The sequence below is a fragment of the Amphiprion ocellaris genome, chromosome 3 (genome assembly GCF_022539595.1).
Source record: "Amphiprion ocellaris isolate individual 3 ecotype Okinawa chromosome 3, ASM2253959v1, whole genome shotgun sequence".
Lineage (NCBI taxonomy): Eukaryota > Metazoa > Chordata > Actinopteri > Pomacentridae > Amphiprion > Amphiprion ocellaris.
In genome coordinates, this window is record NC_072768.1 from 5550698 (window position 1) to 5566661 (window position 15964).

General features: G+C 39.3%; 1 protein-coding gene across 3 annotated transcripts in view; it reads right to left on the reverse strand.

The window, feature by feature from the left end:
- Positions 1 to 15964, reverse strand: part of lrrc4ca (leucine rich repeat containing 4C, genome duplicate a) — a 170984-nt gene that overhangs the window by 52778 nt on the left and 102242 nt on the right. Inside the window, exon 2 of one of the 3 annotated variants that reach the window (XM_035944424.2) lies at positions 9232 to 9369. The gene's annotated coding sequence lies outside the window, so the exon portion shown is untranslated. Of the gene's footprint in view, positions 1 to 350; positions 2181 to 9231; positions 9370 to 15964 lie in introns of those variants that run through there. The other 2 variants (XM_023262302.3, XM_023262292.3) reach the window with 2 other exon arrangements.

Consider the following 15964-nt stretch of genomic DNA (forward strand, 5'->3'; position numbering starts at 1 on the left):
GTTTAATAGGAAACTTTGCTCTCTCTCTTTTTTTTTAAACTCTTCATGACATATAAGCTTCATGCCCACGCACCCAACTCAAGGGCGCGCAGTCAAAGCAAGCAGATCAATGCGAGTGCGCGCATCCTTCAACCTTATCTTCCAAAATCAGCGCACGATTAGAGATGTTTTAGTTGAAGGCCGCATTATTAGTGGCGGTGGAACCTTGGGAATGCTGTCTGTGCCCTGATTTACTTTCCATCCTTGCAGTCATCAAGAAGAAAACTACCAACCTACAGGATGAGTGGGGGCAGTTACAGAGATGAGTATGAGGATATATATGGTTCCCTAGACCTCAAACAATGACTTACTTACTCACGAAGACGCCAAGGTCTGGAGGATCTCTGCTTTAGACGGAGAACGGTCCGCTCCCTCCCCAAAAAACTGCATCAGAGAAGAAAAAAAAATCCGCAATTCTCAAGCGATTTTGCAGAATCCGCGGTGGCACTTTTTTGTCAGACTCATTGCGTTTCCACACTCTCAAAACGACGTGGTATGTAATCCACACATTAGTCCGGATGGCATGCTATTAACTCTCACAGTGATGATAATGCATCGGATATTTCCTTCCTCCTTCTCTCTTTTTTTTTTTTTTTTTTTTTTTTTTTTGCTTTTTCTTCAGGGCGCACGTAAGGCGAAGGCACCCACAAGTGCCATTGTTGAAACTACTCTCCCGATGCAAACCCACTGTGGTCCCAGATTTTTCTCCAAATGATCAGTTAGGGTGAATGTAACACTGTTTTTTTCACACACACACACGCACATATACATGTATTCTCTCTCCGATCTAAATGATATGCTTAAAAAGTGACCTCTCCAAAAAAACCACGCAGAGCTCGGAGAGAACCTCGTGTGGTCAGTGTCCAGGTAGATCCATCCTTGAAAAGCTCGTCATTTAGATCGCATGGGCAGACCATCATCCATACATTGAGCGGTTGAGGTTATTTTAACGTCCAGCTCGATTCAAATTCAACTTTTTTTTTTCATCAAGTCCCCCCTTATTACTTCTTGGTCATCAACCCCGATTAGATTTCACCGCACAACCCAGTGCGGATTTCAAGACGCTTATTTCTTCTTTTTACCCCCTCCTCCTCTCCTGGTTGTATCGATGAAAGAAGTCCCGCAGTAGAGTGACTCAATAGGTATCCTAGACATCGGAGAAGTGATAAAGTTGTCGCGATTTAAGACGATCTCTCTTCTCAGGTTGCTCCATATTTGAGAGGAAAATGCGTAAATCTGAGATGCAACATCGAAAGGAAGAAAAAAAAAATCCAGCCAGTTATCCCTCTAGAAGCTTCAAATTCAGGCAGAGGCTTCAAGTGTAGGAGCCTTCGTTGCACACAGAAAGCTCAATTCTTACATGTTTACCCCAGCACCGAGCCTTGATCTCAGCCTGTCTGGACGGGAGTTATAGTTCACCCGAGGCAGTCATCACTTCTGCGCCCTCGCTCCATGTATGCGCGTTTTTCAGCAATTCGAGCCTCGACTCGACATTGAAGAGGAGGTAAAAGGTTTTTTTTTTTTCTAAGTGGGGACTATTATCCACAAAGTGCCGCTTCTTCTTCGCCTTCTTCTTCCCTGGAATGCGGTGTGTGAGGCTGCTTCAAACGTGGTCACAAATTACCCCGTTCCAATACGCGCAAGCGGGCTGCATCCACCGGTGCGCTTTTTTCACGGTGCCTCAGTGCGCTCGGCATTTTCGCACCTAAATAATACAAAAAAAAAAAAAAAAGAAACCCGTTCGGCGCAGCACGGACGGACAATGAATTGATAAGTTCAGGAGGGGGGCATCATGTAGGGTTACCACCCACTGACTGGCTGTTTTCCTCCAACTGAGACGGTTCCGCCAGTCACTGCTGGTGGCTCGACTCTGCCGTCAACCGCAGGACTGAAGGGGGCAGGAAATATTGTTTCCCCTCTCTTTCAGTCGTCATGTTGCTCTGTTTGAACTTCTGGAGCTTCTGTGAATTTCTCCCCTGGAGGAAACCTTCACTTACATCTCCCTCTAAACGCTGACACCCCTTAATTGATTCTTTAACTTCGTCCTTCTTATTCATCGGTCATTTTAATAAAGCAAATTATTGTTTATTTGTGTGCGTAAGAGAGAGGAGGGAGAGCGAGGTTTAGCTTTAATGTAGGAACAGAAAGAGAGTCCTCCCATATGGATCTTGCAAATGGGACACGACTGCCACCTACCGGCGTCCTGGCTCCTGTTTGGTGTGTGATACTGTGATGGTGGCCTCAGGCTGATTGTCGCATAGGACTGCTCTCCCATGACAGACTAGGCTTTGTTTATATAGGGTTATTTATACTATATCTATTTGTATTTTAAAAGGCTGCAGGGCACAACAGGAAACACAGGGGTACATTTTTTTTTCATGGTGAAGAGAATAGTTTCCACGCAGTCACGGTGTGGAAAAAAATGTAAAGCACATGAGGGGAGTGCTGTGACAAGTTTGACAGGCCAGAAAACAGATTAATATGTGTTATAATCGCTCTCAGGCTTCAGCACTTTAGACCCTATTTATAAATGCTGGCTGAGCATTATGAATTATGAAATAGGCCTACACGTTGCAGATTTTTTAGCATGGCGGCTGACACTGGAGACTTCAGGTCTTCAGAAAGATTATTGCTTGTGAGGCATTTATCTTAGGCAACCTGCTGTACTGCACATATTATGCTAAACTCAGTCATATTATACGACATGTATAATAGAGCTAAGAAAAGGGATACATTTGCAAGATAGTGCCGGTGTGAGCATCGAGGGAAGAGCGTGCATCCTAAGACCATGTGATAGTGTAGATGTGAGAAAACATTTGAATGCCAGGCCAGGGATCTGTCCATCTAGCTGTCAACATCTGATCTCATTTCCCTCAGTGCTGAAGGCGTTGCATCATTCATCTGTCTTCATAACTGTCGACCTGCCTGTCTGTGTGTCTGGCATATGGTAGTAAAGAGCACCGCCCTCTTGCTTTCCAGTGGAAGGAGACATCATTAAATGACTAGCTTTTTTTCCCCCTCCTCTCCGTTCTTCTTGCCTTACATTTCCCTGACCTCTGATCAAGTCAGTGAGTAAGACCTATTCACATGTAAACTCGCTTCACTTTTCAAAATAACCGAGCAGTTTTGTCAATAATACAGATTTCTGAGTTATTTATATGTATTCGCTGGGGTAATTTTTGGTTATAATTTGGGTCAAGTTGTTGTATGACCACATTACCTCATAGTTATGATTGGAAGCTTTTACTTCTCCAACAGCGAGATGTCTGCTGGTCTCTGGTGAGCACTTCTTGATACTTATTGCTACAGGCAGGTCGTAACCTTTATTCTCTATAAAACTGTAGTATTCAGTATGGCTAATGTTACACATAGATTTAAAGTTTGGATGTGGGATGTCCTGATAAAGTTGTTTTTCAGTTCCGTGTTGACGAACAGAGACCATTGTAGAAGTTTAGCTAACAAGACGCACCATGACAGATGACGCTTAATGTCCTCTGACAAGGAGGTCTGTTATATATTATGTGTCCTGATGCAACTCATACGTTCCCATTCTGACATGTGTGACATTAGTTCTACTGTCACACATATATATCGAGATATATACAAAAGATTGGGCTTAGATAATAGCGTATACCATAAACTTCGGCCCAATCTCGATCCATAATGTTAGTTTGAGACATTCCTCATTTGGACTGTAAATACTTGGACAGTTACATCATTTCTGATTTTTCAGTCTCTATGTTTCAGCACATTCAATTTGAAATGCAATAATTAATACACCATGAAAATGCTAAGTCTCTAATTTGAACAGGTTGTTACCAGTAAGCACAGATTTCTGTAGGAGTTATAGCCCAATTAGCGCAGTTAGCATTAGTAATTTCTACATGCCGTTGCTTTGTGTTTCTTGGGCAGCAGTGTGCCATTTTCAAAGGAACTCACTTGTAGGTCACAGTTGATTGAGAACTGTGAAGCTGAGAGGGCTGTCTGTCAATATGTTGAGGCTAAAAAAAGCAATATTTTTATAGAGATGTCAAAGGTGGTGGACTTGCTAAAATCAGTAGTTGGCTGAAGTACATAAAAACTAGGAAACTGCAAATGACCTAGTAAACTAAGGAGCACAAGTAGATGGGTGGAAAATCACTTTCATAGGAAATAACAGCCCTTTGTTCATGCACAGCATGTCAAGAAAGCTGTCTAGGATGTAGGCGTGCATGTTTCCATGTCAACAGTCGAGAGAAGACTTCATGACCATAACTTCAAAGGATTTACCACAAGATGCAAACATGAAAGTCCAAGTTAGTTTGAAAAAAATGCATAAAAAGAAACTGGTAGGGCTGTAGAACAAAGTTCTATTCACAGAAATCAACCTCTATCAAAATGATGGAAAGAGAGAGGAGTGGAGAAAAGAAAGCAACAGCTCGAAAGCACATCACCTCATCGGTCAAACATGTTGGTGGTTCTGTTCTGGCCTAATGGCTGCCAATGGAACAGTCACACTGGCATTTATTGATGATTTCACAGCTGATTGAAGCAACACACTGAATGCAGAGGTACACGGGAGCATTTTGGGCTCTCAGATTCAGCCAAATGCATCAAAACTCATTGAACAACGTTTCATCATTCAGCAGGATGACGGCGCTGCTGAAAGGCCGAGTCAGTCTCATGATTGAGCTGCGTTCCACTGGCTGAAGAGCAAACTAAAGGCTGAGAGATCACACAGCAACCTGCTCAAATTAAAGCTGAGACCTAGCTCTTTGTTTTACTGAATGTGATAAGCACAGAGCCAGAAAGACAAACAGAACAAACGTGTAACTCTCCAAATACTTACGATTGTATGTGTCACTGATGTAAGAACAAGTCATGCACACTATTGAAGCACTACAGTAAAGATAACCCTGTCCTTGGAGAGTCTTAAAAAAGGTGTTGTGCTGCCATTGTAAACAATATGACCTTGTTCCCTGAAAGGGCAAGACACATACAAGACTCGTGGGGCCTGTTATTGCTGGAGTGGCAAGGGCAAGTAAAAAAATCTTACTTAAAGGGATGCTCTGGTATAGATTATTGGTTTTGCTCTTAGCATCCTCATAAATGACAACTGCTCAACATCTCCAATGTGAATTAGAGATGCAGGGATGACGTAGGCATTAAACTATTAGTTTTTTTATTCTTTTGTTTCACAATTCACAATTTTTTGTGTTGTTTTTTCTTCATCATCACTTTACAGTCACACCCACCACACTCAGAAAAGCAGAAGAGAAATAGCACACCGTTCTCTTCCTTTCTGTGATAATATTACATTGTCAGGGTTTGAATAACACGTGTTGGGAAGCAGTTAGATAATGTAATAATCACATTGAGTACGATAACAAAATAGGAGTCAGTTCACATATAGTCACTCTGACTCACTGGATATAGACTTTGCGTATAAGCCTGCAGTCTTTCTCCTCCCCTTCTTATGTCTGCATGTTGCTGTTTCTAAAATACATTTAACCAGAGGAAACAACAATAGGAACCTCCAAACAACAACCTTTTGTTTTGACTGTCCAATAAGGAAGGCCTGCTTGTTTCTTTCAGTGAATTAGTCGTTTAAATGACAATACTCACCAACTTATGCACAGATGTTACACCACAATTCCCCATATTGGTATTTTGTAGGGGCACCGTTGCTGCTTCCTTTGTTTTTAGCTCCACCCATGACATTTTTGCTTGGTCTGAAGAAATACAAACAAGCAAGATTGTTTTTGTCTTTCCCCTTATCACAAAATGATAACGAGGTGCAGCCAGACCATTCTCTGGAATAGATCTGGCCATGTAAGACTATATACTGTTTATATGTAGTATAAGTTAGGAGTAAAGAACATAAGCAGAAAGCCCAATTTCATATACATTTGATTACGTTGATGGCGGTGATTCCTTGTTTCATAAATAGAATTTCAACTACTCACTCTGATCTACACACTGGACTGGTGAAATTATTTTTTTTCGCTCTAAATTTAAAATCTTGACATTTTGGGTTTGCTATTTTTAGGATTCCGTTGCTGTTTTGATAAAACACACATCGTAATACCCTTCTGCCTGTTTAATGTTCTTCACAATTCTACCTGCTCAGATATTGAGTTAGGAGGGGCTGCTGTGGCTCCTACAGCTGTCCCCTTTAAAGGAGGCTCTGAATACATTAATAATGTGTGTTATTTATTTTGAGATCTGCCATTCATTATTCATGATGTTTTTGGAGGGTAAGAGACATCACTACTGATCTCCTGCAGGGCTCAGTGGCAATAAAATAATGTGCTAAGGCGTGCGATAGGTAAGACGGAGAGGCAAGTCTGTTGGCCTGTGAACGTTTCGCTCGTCGCTCACTTGTGTCTCACTGTTTAATTTTTGATATCCCTCTTTGCTTTTCCGTGTCCCCACTGTACTCTGTGCAATCACATATTTCAACCGCAGCATTAGTCTAGCATGTAGAACCAATGGGAGAAATTCCACCAACACCTCAGTGACAATGTCTCTGAAATCCAAAGCAATTCATCGCATTTCACAGACTTGATAATTAGGTGCATCAGTGTGTTTGCCATCCTATTTAATCTCCTCTTTGATCCAGACTAATCTCTAACTGTACTTCTTATCCACAGCTTCCTTTGGCCCACAGGGCTTGTGATTGAAGAATGAATTTGTAGTTTCCATTCTAGGCCAATTTTGGCACAGGTTCCTGATTCACCCCTGTCTGTATCTGGGATAAATTAAAATAATTCCAATCATGTTTCAACATAATAAAGATCTCTAAGCAGCTTCAACTGCATCGTCTGATGGTGAAGAAGAGTGGATCACTCGTTTAGTTGGTGGATATTTGCTGCAGCTTATCAAGTCCTGAAAACATCAAAAGTAAATAAATGAAATAAAACCACATTATACATCACTCCAGTCCAAATATTAAAGTTCCTGGAGTGAAATTTGTCTGTGAAACTGACTGATTAAAACCAAGCTGTTTGTTGTGATCAACATTTTCATCAACATCACTCTAATTTACAGACAAAGGGAAAATTGATTTCATTCCCTCTGTTTCATTTGAGGGAATTTACAGTTATAATTAATTCATTTTCACTAACATCATTTGTAAAAGAGAGTTTTGGTGAATGTCAAAGAATTTTTTCTGAATGTACAAGATGTGTTGGTTCCCTCTAACTGTACCCTCCATCTCCCAAAAGTGTGAAAAACAAACAAACAAAAGAACAATAGTGTCCAACACCATGACTGAAATGATTTGACAAAATAAAAGTTTGATTCGTGATTTTAGGAGAGCGCCATTTATTACAGAGTGAATATTTCAGGGGAAGCTTTGTGACTGCAGATGAAATGTTGCCAGACATTTTGCCAACTGAAGCTTTGCCACTGTTTGGCCATATGGGAGAGTAGAGTCCAAACAATTATGGTCTGACAAACTTTCAGGCTTTTGCACACAGTTATGTGAGGTTTGTGTTGCTGGAATGCATGGGCATTAAGAAATTATGTATTCCTTTTAGCTTGTGTGCAACTTCTTTTGTGGGTCATGACTAAGTATCAGAATTTAGTGATGCAAAGATGATGTAGGCAGTTGAAATACTGCTGTGTAAAATTTGATGGAGATGAAGGAGATAGAGGGGGAAAAAATGCTATTTGTGCTCCAGAGCATGATGAAATGTGGTTGGGTACAATTTAAAGTCCATTCAAAATATGTGTCTGAAGGTCGGATGCTCTGGCAAGTTTCATAGTTTTGTCTTACTTCACTTATTTCACACTACGTTCCAAGGATCTTGTTTTTCCAATCTCAGGGATGAAATCCCATATTCTGTTCGTGCATTTACAGAAATCCATGTGCAAAACACAGCAAATATCAGAAAACAAATTTAATGACATTAAAACATGTTAAATATGTTGGGAACATGATTAAGGCAGAGATGAAAAGAAGTCAATTACAGTTTAGAATTTATTTACCAAAGCACAATCTGACTAATTTGCACAATTTTTTGTGTTCTGGGACATGTGTTAATCCTATCTACCAAATCTGATTGCAGTAGGACTTTGGATCTCCTAGGAATAGGACATTTAAGGAAAGAGGAAGATCAATGCTCACAAAAAAAGAGCTCAGTTCTTTGGCCATAAACCTGAAGATGAAAGGTGCGAGCATCTGCCAGCCCAGAGGCTCGACATTCCTCAACGTAATGAAATGCATATTGTATAGCAACATCCTGCACTGTAAATGCAGAAAGTATTAAGCACACAAGTATTGAGAAATGATCATGCTGATGCCCAAGCTAGCCCCAATGCTTTTATTTCAGGAATTAAGCTTGAAATTTATTAGTCATTAGCAGTTTCCTCAATCATTCATCGCACTTTTTATATCCCCTAATGAATATTTTTAATGTCCTCGTCTCAAAATGTGGAGCGTTTCCTGCACATTTATATATTGTTTTTTTTTCTTTCTTATAATCTGGTGTTAATTCATCTCTTACAAGGTGGAATATCAGTCAGATTGCTGCAGGAATGGAAAACTGACAAGCAAGCCAGTGCTTTTGTAATGGATATCTGATTTATCATAGTGACAGAAAGATCAATAGCGTATTCTCTGTAGAAATGCTTTGCCACGATAAAGTCAGATATTTAAAGTCAAACGTGGCTGCTTGTTTCCTCTGCAGGTAAACAAAAGCCCACAGAATCACGTTTCTCAGACCCATGATAAAACGACCAAAGAAACATGGGGACAGACGTCGACGTGACGGTGTTTAAAGCATCCGTGCTGCATTGTAATTATGATCGTACACACTGGTGCAATCGTGTGCCATTTTGAATAGAATAAAATAAAATAGTCCATGAAATTTCCCACAAAGAGCCCATTCTGAGCCACTGCCATGCAACCACACACAGCTCAGTGTGCGACTACTGATAGTTCGTCATCAGTATGCTGTGCGTCTTTAAACAACTCCCATATTCCTGCTAGAATTGTCTATTAATGCACAACCATTAAAGGCTTACTAAGTTTTCTACTGAGAAAATCTTGACTGACAATCTGAGGATAAAGCTTTAAGCATGACATAAACCTTGTAATCCTGTATCATAGCAGATTTAGACTTGGTGTAACCTCAGTTTCAGCTTGTTTATCTCCTTGGCTGTGTCTCTGTTCATGCAAAACAAGCAGTGCTCCAGACAATGGCATACCTATTCACATGTGAGGCAGGGAGCAGATTTGCGGCATCTGGATGTGACGGGCGATCCTCTCTCGCTCTAATCCTCCGTGTGGCTGTCTTTCTGCTCGAGCACATAGGGGATCGAGTGGGCCATCTATTCACATCCCGCCTGCCATAGGCCAGATAAACAGAGGGAAGAAACAAAACAGTAAACCGTCACATAATCAATAACATACATTATAAGGAACTGAGCATTTCATTGGCTGTGTTTGCATTTTGTTAGTTGGAAAGAAAAAAAATACTGCTCACATTTAGTTGGATGAAAGTTGATTAGCTCTTAACCTGAGTATCTCATCAAACTGGTATCATAAAAGTGTAAAACGTGTGGGAGCATTAAAGTTCCTGATGACTTATGGATAGAACAGGCTGTGTGACTTTTGCCATAATGTCATTTTGATTATGTAAAGTGATTCCTACTTGCACTCCATGCATTGGTATAGATTTGAGTATACATGATGGAGACGTGGTGCTGGCAGGGGGGTCTTTGATTGTGTTTATAAGAGTGATAGTGTTTCTGGTAAGGTCTGTGACTGAGCTATTACGATGATGTGAGAGAAGAAGGAGGAGATGGGGTTTGCTTAAACCAATGGTCTGGCAACCCAGTGTACTAGACATTAGATTACTGCAGTGGCAGTAGCATGGGCAATAAAAGAAGTAGATGTAGCCTCCATGACATCACCTATTGGTTTATGGACTCCTGTTTTGAAGCTTTGATTTACGGATTTTTACTGTTTTTGGAGCCACGAGTGACCATATTTGAGCAAGAAGGTGGAGATCTAGAGGAGCGAAAGGTGGATCTGATTTAGAATCCAACAGCACTCCCCCATGTTAGTAACTTGTCAATCACAAGGTAGCCACTCTTTAAAGCAAACCCTGCTTTCTCATCCGTTTTACTCTAAATGGGACCATCGTTTCCTAAATGAACGCCATGCTGTAATCAAAAAAGTTTTAACCATAAACTCGTTAAGAAAAAGTGGATTGAGGTCATGAATCAAATGAGAAGTCAGGTCATTTTCTTCTCGACTTTTGTACAGTCAGACTTCTTTTTGGAGCCAGTGTAGTTGCCCCCTGAAGGCCACGACAAAGAATGCACGCTTAAAGCAATTTCACGTTTTATACAGAGAAGTATAATCAACTTCTTCTCTACAGTCTGTGAACAGAAGTAGTATCTAAACAGTGATGAGTGAAAGACAAATGACAATTTGAAGAGTTGGTGTTAAAGTATCCTTACTGTATATAACTAACACTCTTCTGATATTGTGTTTTTGCTCAATTTTTTGGCAAATAATTGATCATAATATAATGAAATGTAATTTTAACAAATTAAGTAGGCAGTAGTTCTTTTTTATGAATAACCCACATTTCAGTGTTAGCTTAGGCGATGTAATTAATCCAAGCATTTATTGTCTTTGTGATTAATTATTATTTATGGAACTAACAGCATCCTTTACAAGTCACTCATGAGTCATTATAACATGGAGAATATATATTGAAGAACAGCCAACATAGCAGTGAGTGTAAATGTCATTTATCAGTGTATGAAGTTGTGGCAGCAGCAGGTTGAGCAGCACAGAGACAGACAGATGGACTCTGGTGTTACAGTAAAATGTCTCTTAAATTAACAGGTTAAAGTAAAAACAATGAATACAAATGGACATTTTTGTAAGGAACTGTAGATACACAGGTGCATGTACAGCCACCACTGTGGCTTTTTGAAGCATAAAACATAGGCCACATGTCACCTAAAGGAAAAGACTAAAAACAGAACAGAGTTACAGAATAGTCTGCAGATGGTTCAGATAGGTGGCTCATACAGAAGAGCACATAGGCTGTTTACTTGTAATGTTTATTGTACAACTATCATATCTGAATTTTTAATTAATAATTTTACTTACACTAGTCAAAAAAGTAATGTATTTGCTAAAGTAAAAGAAGGATGGTGCAGTTCCTGTTCAGTCAAGTTCTGTAGGCATATCCATGCTGAATATATGAAGTCAACACCATGCTTTAAAAAACTGTCCATTGGCAGTCAGAGTTAAAACCAAACCTTTGCCCTTGACTCAGTCATATACTGAAACACCACTGATCATGCTGTATGTCCTTAAATGCTTTTAGAGGTCTTTAAGTCTCTGCAGAAAAATACCAACGGCTACAGCATAAATGATAATAAAGAGTCCAGTCGAAACTTTATTTGGCCACTACGAGGTATCACCTTGAAAGGTTGGAAATAATTGAACATCGCGAGGCTCACTCCTGATTACCTTAATCATCTTTCTCTTAGAAAGGTCATTTTACAGTCTGGTTAACTACAGACAATAAGAATCAATGACTGGTAAATGACAGCATTCAAAAGAGCTGCTAGTGTTAATGTCTAATGGCAAGCTAACACTATTTTAAAGAGATTAGCAAGATGAGGAATAGAAAATGGAGCCACATGTGACATGGCATGAAAAAGTCTGAGCATTAAACAGTGGATGACTGCAAAGTAATTTGCCACCTCTGTTCTTTGCCGAAGGTACTAAACGGTCACTTCATGATTACTTTTTAACCTTTTTAACCAATGTAATAAATCTGTCAAATAGGACGGTACTTTCGAAGTAATTCCCACAGGTCGGCGTCCAGCAACACAACGTTTGGTTTTGAATTAGCTCAACAGATGGCTGCTGTTACATAAAAACCCTGTAAGTTCACTTTAGATGGTTTTAATGTTTTATGTTGTCATGGTAGAGCTTGATGAATATTGTGGATTGAGAGCAAAATTACTTCAGTTAATGAAGTTCCACTGACAACTGGCAAGAAGATGGTTCTATACCCTGAGAAGTTTAACAGGTTTTGACTGGATCACTGGACATAATTTGTAGAAACATTCTAAAAATTCAGCTTTGTACCAGTGTAGCTATCCCTTAATGATATCAACTAAATATAACTGATTGCTTCTTTAATTTCCATTTTAGCCTAAATGTATTTGTTACAAAATGAGAACAGTAAATGCTTAACTGATATTAATGCATTCCACACCAAACCAAAAGGGGTTGTTGGGTTGTTAGTGTTGTACTTGGTGCATTTCACGCACGCACACACACACACACACACACACACACACACACACACACACACACACACACACACACACACACACACACACACACACACACACACACACACACACACACACACACACACACACACACACACACACACACACACAAAACCCCAAAAAACACTGCACTATCAATCGTCTCTGCACATTCCAGTAAAATTCAATTGCACTGATCTGTTATTGTTCTGTCATCAAAGCTATTTTTCATCTCGGGCAAGGCAAGGCTTGAGGAAAATATTTCAGTGATATCCTCTCCACTGTCCAATATATTCAAAGGTTCCTGCAATGCATGTCCACACTTAATCCAAACACACATGCGGTCCAGTATTTCAAATGAGTGTGCCTTTCATTCTGAGTATACATTACTTCTGCAAATGGACAATCAATTTGATGAACGGGAGTCAATACTTAACAGCTATTGCCAGAAATGTGAAGGGCATTTTGTATAGTGTCCCATATGAAATGTAAAGATTGCTTTTAGGCATCAGTCTGTTAGCTTCAGCTCACAAGCTGCTCCACAGCACCAGAAAAAAAGCTGCTGGCAGGAACATCCACTTGATCTCTGCCACTTGCAGTATGAATAATATAAAAAAAACAACAATATTAAAATATTGTATTTCTGTTTGGATGAGGGCGAAAGTAGGATGGGTAACAGGTCCAGACTGCCAAAAAAGAAGATTTACAAGTGGGATTGGAACAGTCCACACAAAGTCAAAAGTGCAAAGCAAAAGTTTGAGCTGCTTTAAGTGACCTACAACTTTCTAGCAGGCTAAGTTGCAGAGTAATGTTCTCCAGTGTTTTGCAAAGCTTCAGAGTGAAGAATTGCTCGATTATATCCCATGTAGCACTATTATAACAGGTGCTACTGATACTGAGCACTAAACATTTGTGCTAACACCTCTCCACACAACTCCATAAAACTGATTATTCAATTATATTACAATAATGATTAAAAAGGGATCTGCAGCTGCATGTGAAAAAAAAATATGGAAGAAAAAAAGACAGAAAAGCGACAAAGAAAAAGACAGATACAACTGAAAATTATAGGGAAAGAAGTAACTTTGTCCTCTAAGGCTTTTACTTATGCAAGTTTCTGCTCTAAATTTAATCTAAGTGGAGAAGCTCAGACTGACCCTGTGTGGATAGAATTGTTCAAAAACCCACTGACACCAGTGATAAGCTTTTCTCCAAACTCTCAGCCAGCAATTTAAGCCTTGTGCTTTTGCCATAATCCCTCCCAGATTCACTGCTGGCTGACATATAGAAGAGTGTCTACCCTAACTCTGATTTTAAATATTTTTAGTAAATTACAGGCTTCTCAGATTGATCTTCGATTGCATTTTCAACACCATCAGAAGCCATAAAAAATCTCTATTTTACTGAATTTATTTCAGCAAAGTACATTGATAGTTCTGTGAATTTAAAGGATGCAATGCACAAAAATCCCACACTCTTTTTCAAGCTCCTGAAATCCACCAAACCAGCAGAGTTTTAATGTCAGCTTTATCTGGCGAATTACAGAGCAGTAATAATGTAAGCCCTCCAACAGAATGATACCAAGCAAAGGATATTGAAGTGCTTTTGTGAATGTGCATAAAAGATCATTGCACGTCTGAAGCTTATAGACAAGGAATCTATACCACAGAAATGTGAATGTACTGTGCAGCAGGCACAATGAGGTTATCTCACATTTTATAAAGATTAACATCATGTTGCTGGTAAAATATTCTGGAGGTCACATGTATGAAATTTGTAGTGAAATTTTATTTATTTTTTTTTTTTTTAATATAATAAAAAATTAAGAAGAGCAGAAAATCACATTTTGGCACCTATGTTGAAATAATTTTACATTCAAATTTCATGTTCTGGATTACTCTTATTCATTGTTTATTTATTTGTTGAGGCTTTCATTGGGGAAACCGGATTCTTAATCAGTTCTGTGTTATGAGCTTTGTGGACAGGATGAACAATTTCAAAGACTAGAAAGTCTTTCAAAGAGAGTGTAGTTTAAAAGATAAACTTTAAAAAATGTGAACTTGTCCTTCAAGTGAATGACTTGAGTGATTTGTTTAGTATAAATACAGACATGAATGGAAGGTTTCAGATGCTGCTTGCTTACTGCTATAATAGCTTGAATGTTATTTGCATTGTATGTCTGTGTCCATTTTTCATTTCAAGATATTTGCTCTGATTGAATGCTACTGTATTTGTGCTAACAGTGCTTAACAATACCTGACAATATCTCATACACAACAGCAACAACACATAGTTGAAGCCACAAAACATGTGCGTTGTTTGCTTTTAACATTACTGACTTTATATTTTTTTTCCTCACCTTGGTAATGACAAACCGACATGCTGCTACTTCACCCTGAGCAACTTCATTCCCTGAGTGAAGAGAGTGAAATGAAGGCAAGCAGGCGGTGCACGCATAGACTGACAGCAATGAAAGAATCAGTGTTTAACATCAAGGTTTCTACATCCTACAGTATACATCGACAGATTGATGAGTAATCCAGCTCTGTTGTTCAGTAGTTATTGTTGCTCTGATGTCTCAGAGATTTTGATCTAAAGAGGTATGGGTTTTACTCTTGCAAGCGAGTAGTTGATGGGTGGAGATCTCTCAGTCAATCAAAATCAGCACCAGCATGCAGGGTCTTGCTAAAAATACATTTGAAACCACAGTGCAGCATGATTTTTATTTACCCTACTTCATTTTTGGTTTTTTTTGGCTTAATTCTGCTCCATTCAGACATCCATGAGGGGTGTGTGACAAGATGTAGCAGAGTTTGTTTGTGCATTATGGTGCAATGCAAAATGATTCTGCATTCTGCGTATAGCTCATAGGTTATAGGCTAATAATGCTGCTGGCAATTTTGATTTAAAGGGCATGGGTTTCGTTTTATAGAACTGCATTACTAACATTGCTTTTAGGCAACTTGTTCCAGCTTGTTTAAAAGATCTGAGCTATCCCTCAAATAGTTTCAGATTCATGACGGTTGCAGCAACTACTGTTTTATCTGATTATAATCATATTTTCAGAATGCATGTGCACTCTGCAGCACTACGGGGCATTTGCACGCACATCCACGTATGCACACAGACGTGTATTTCATTAATCACCACTGACAGCAATTCTGTGTTCATGCTTTATGAAAAATGTCAACTGCGTTCTGAACCAAAAGGTCCAGAACAAATTTGCAACACTGAGACACTCAAAGCGAATGAAACTCTCAGTGAAGTATATTTTCTGCAATAGTTGTTCATAATATTCAGAGATCTACCAGCCTTAAAATACATAGCTCAGTGCTCTTTTTGAAAAGCTGTTTGGACTATTTGTTTTGATATCTGTTTTTTAAATTTTTTTTCCGTTCCTCTCAGATTGATGGCCTGGCGACTCCACTGAGTAAACTGAAAAATAAATCATAAAAAAAAGATACAAACATGTGCAGAGCGCAGTCGTGCAGAGTGCAGTCGTGCAGCAATGCACACACATCACAGAATGGAGGCCAGGGCTATTTGCAGGTGATCCATAACTTCATTTGTGCATACATCCTGTTCACTTCGGCTGGTAAACAACTATACCATTAATGGAGACTTGCAC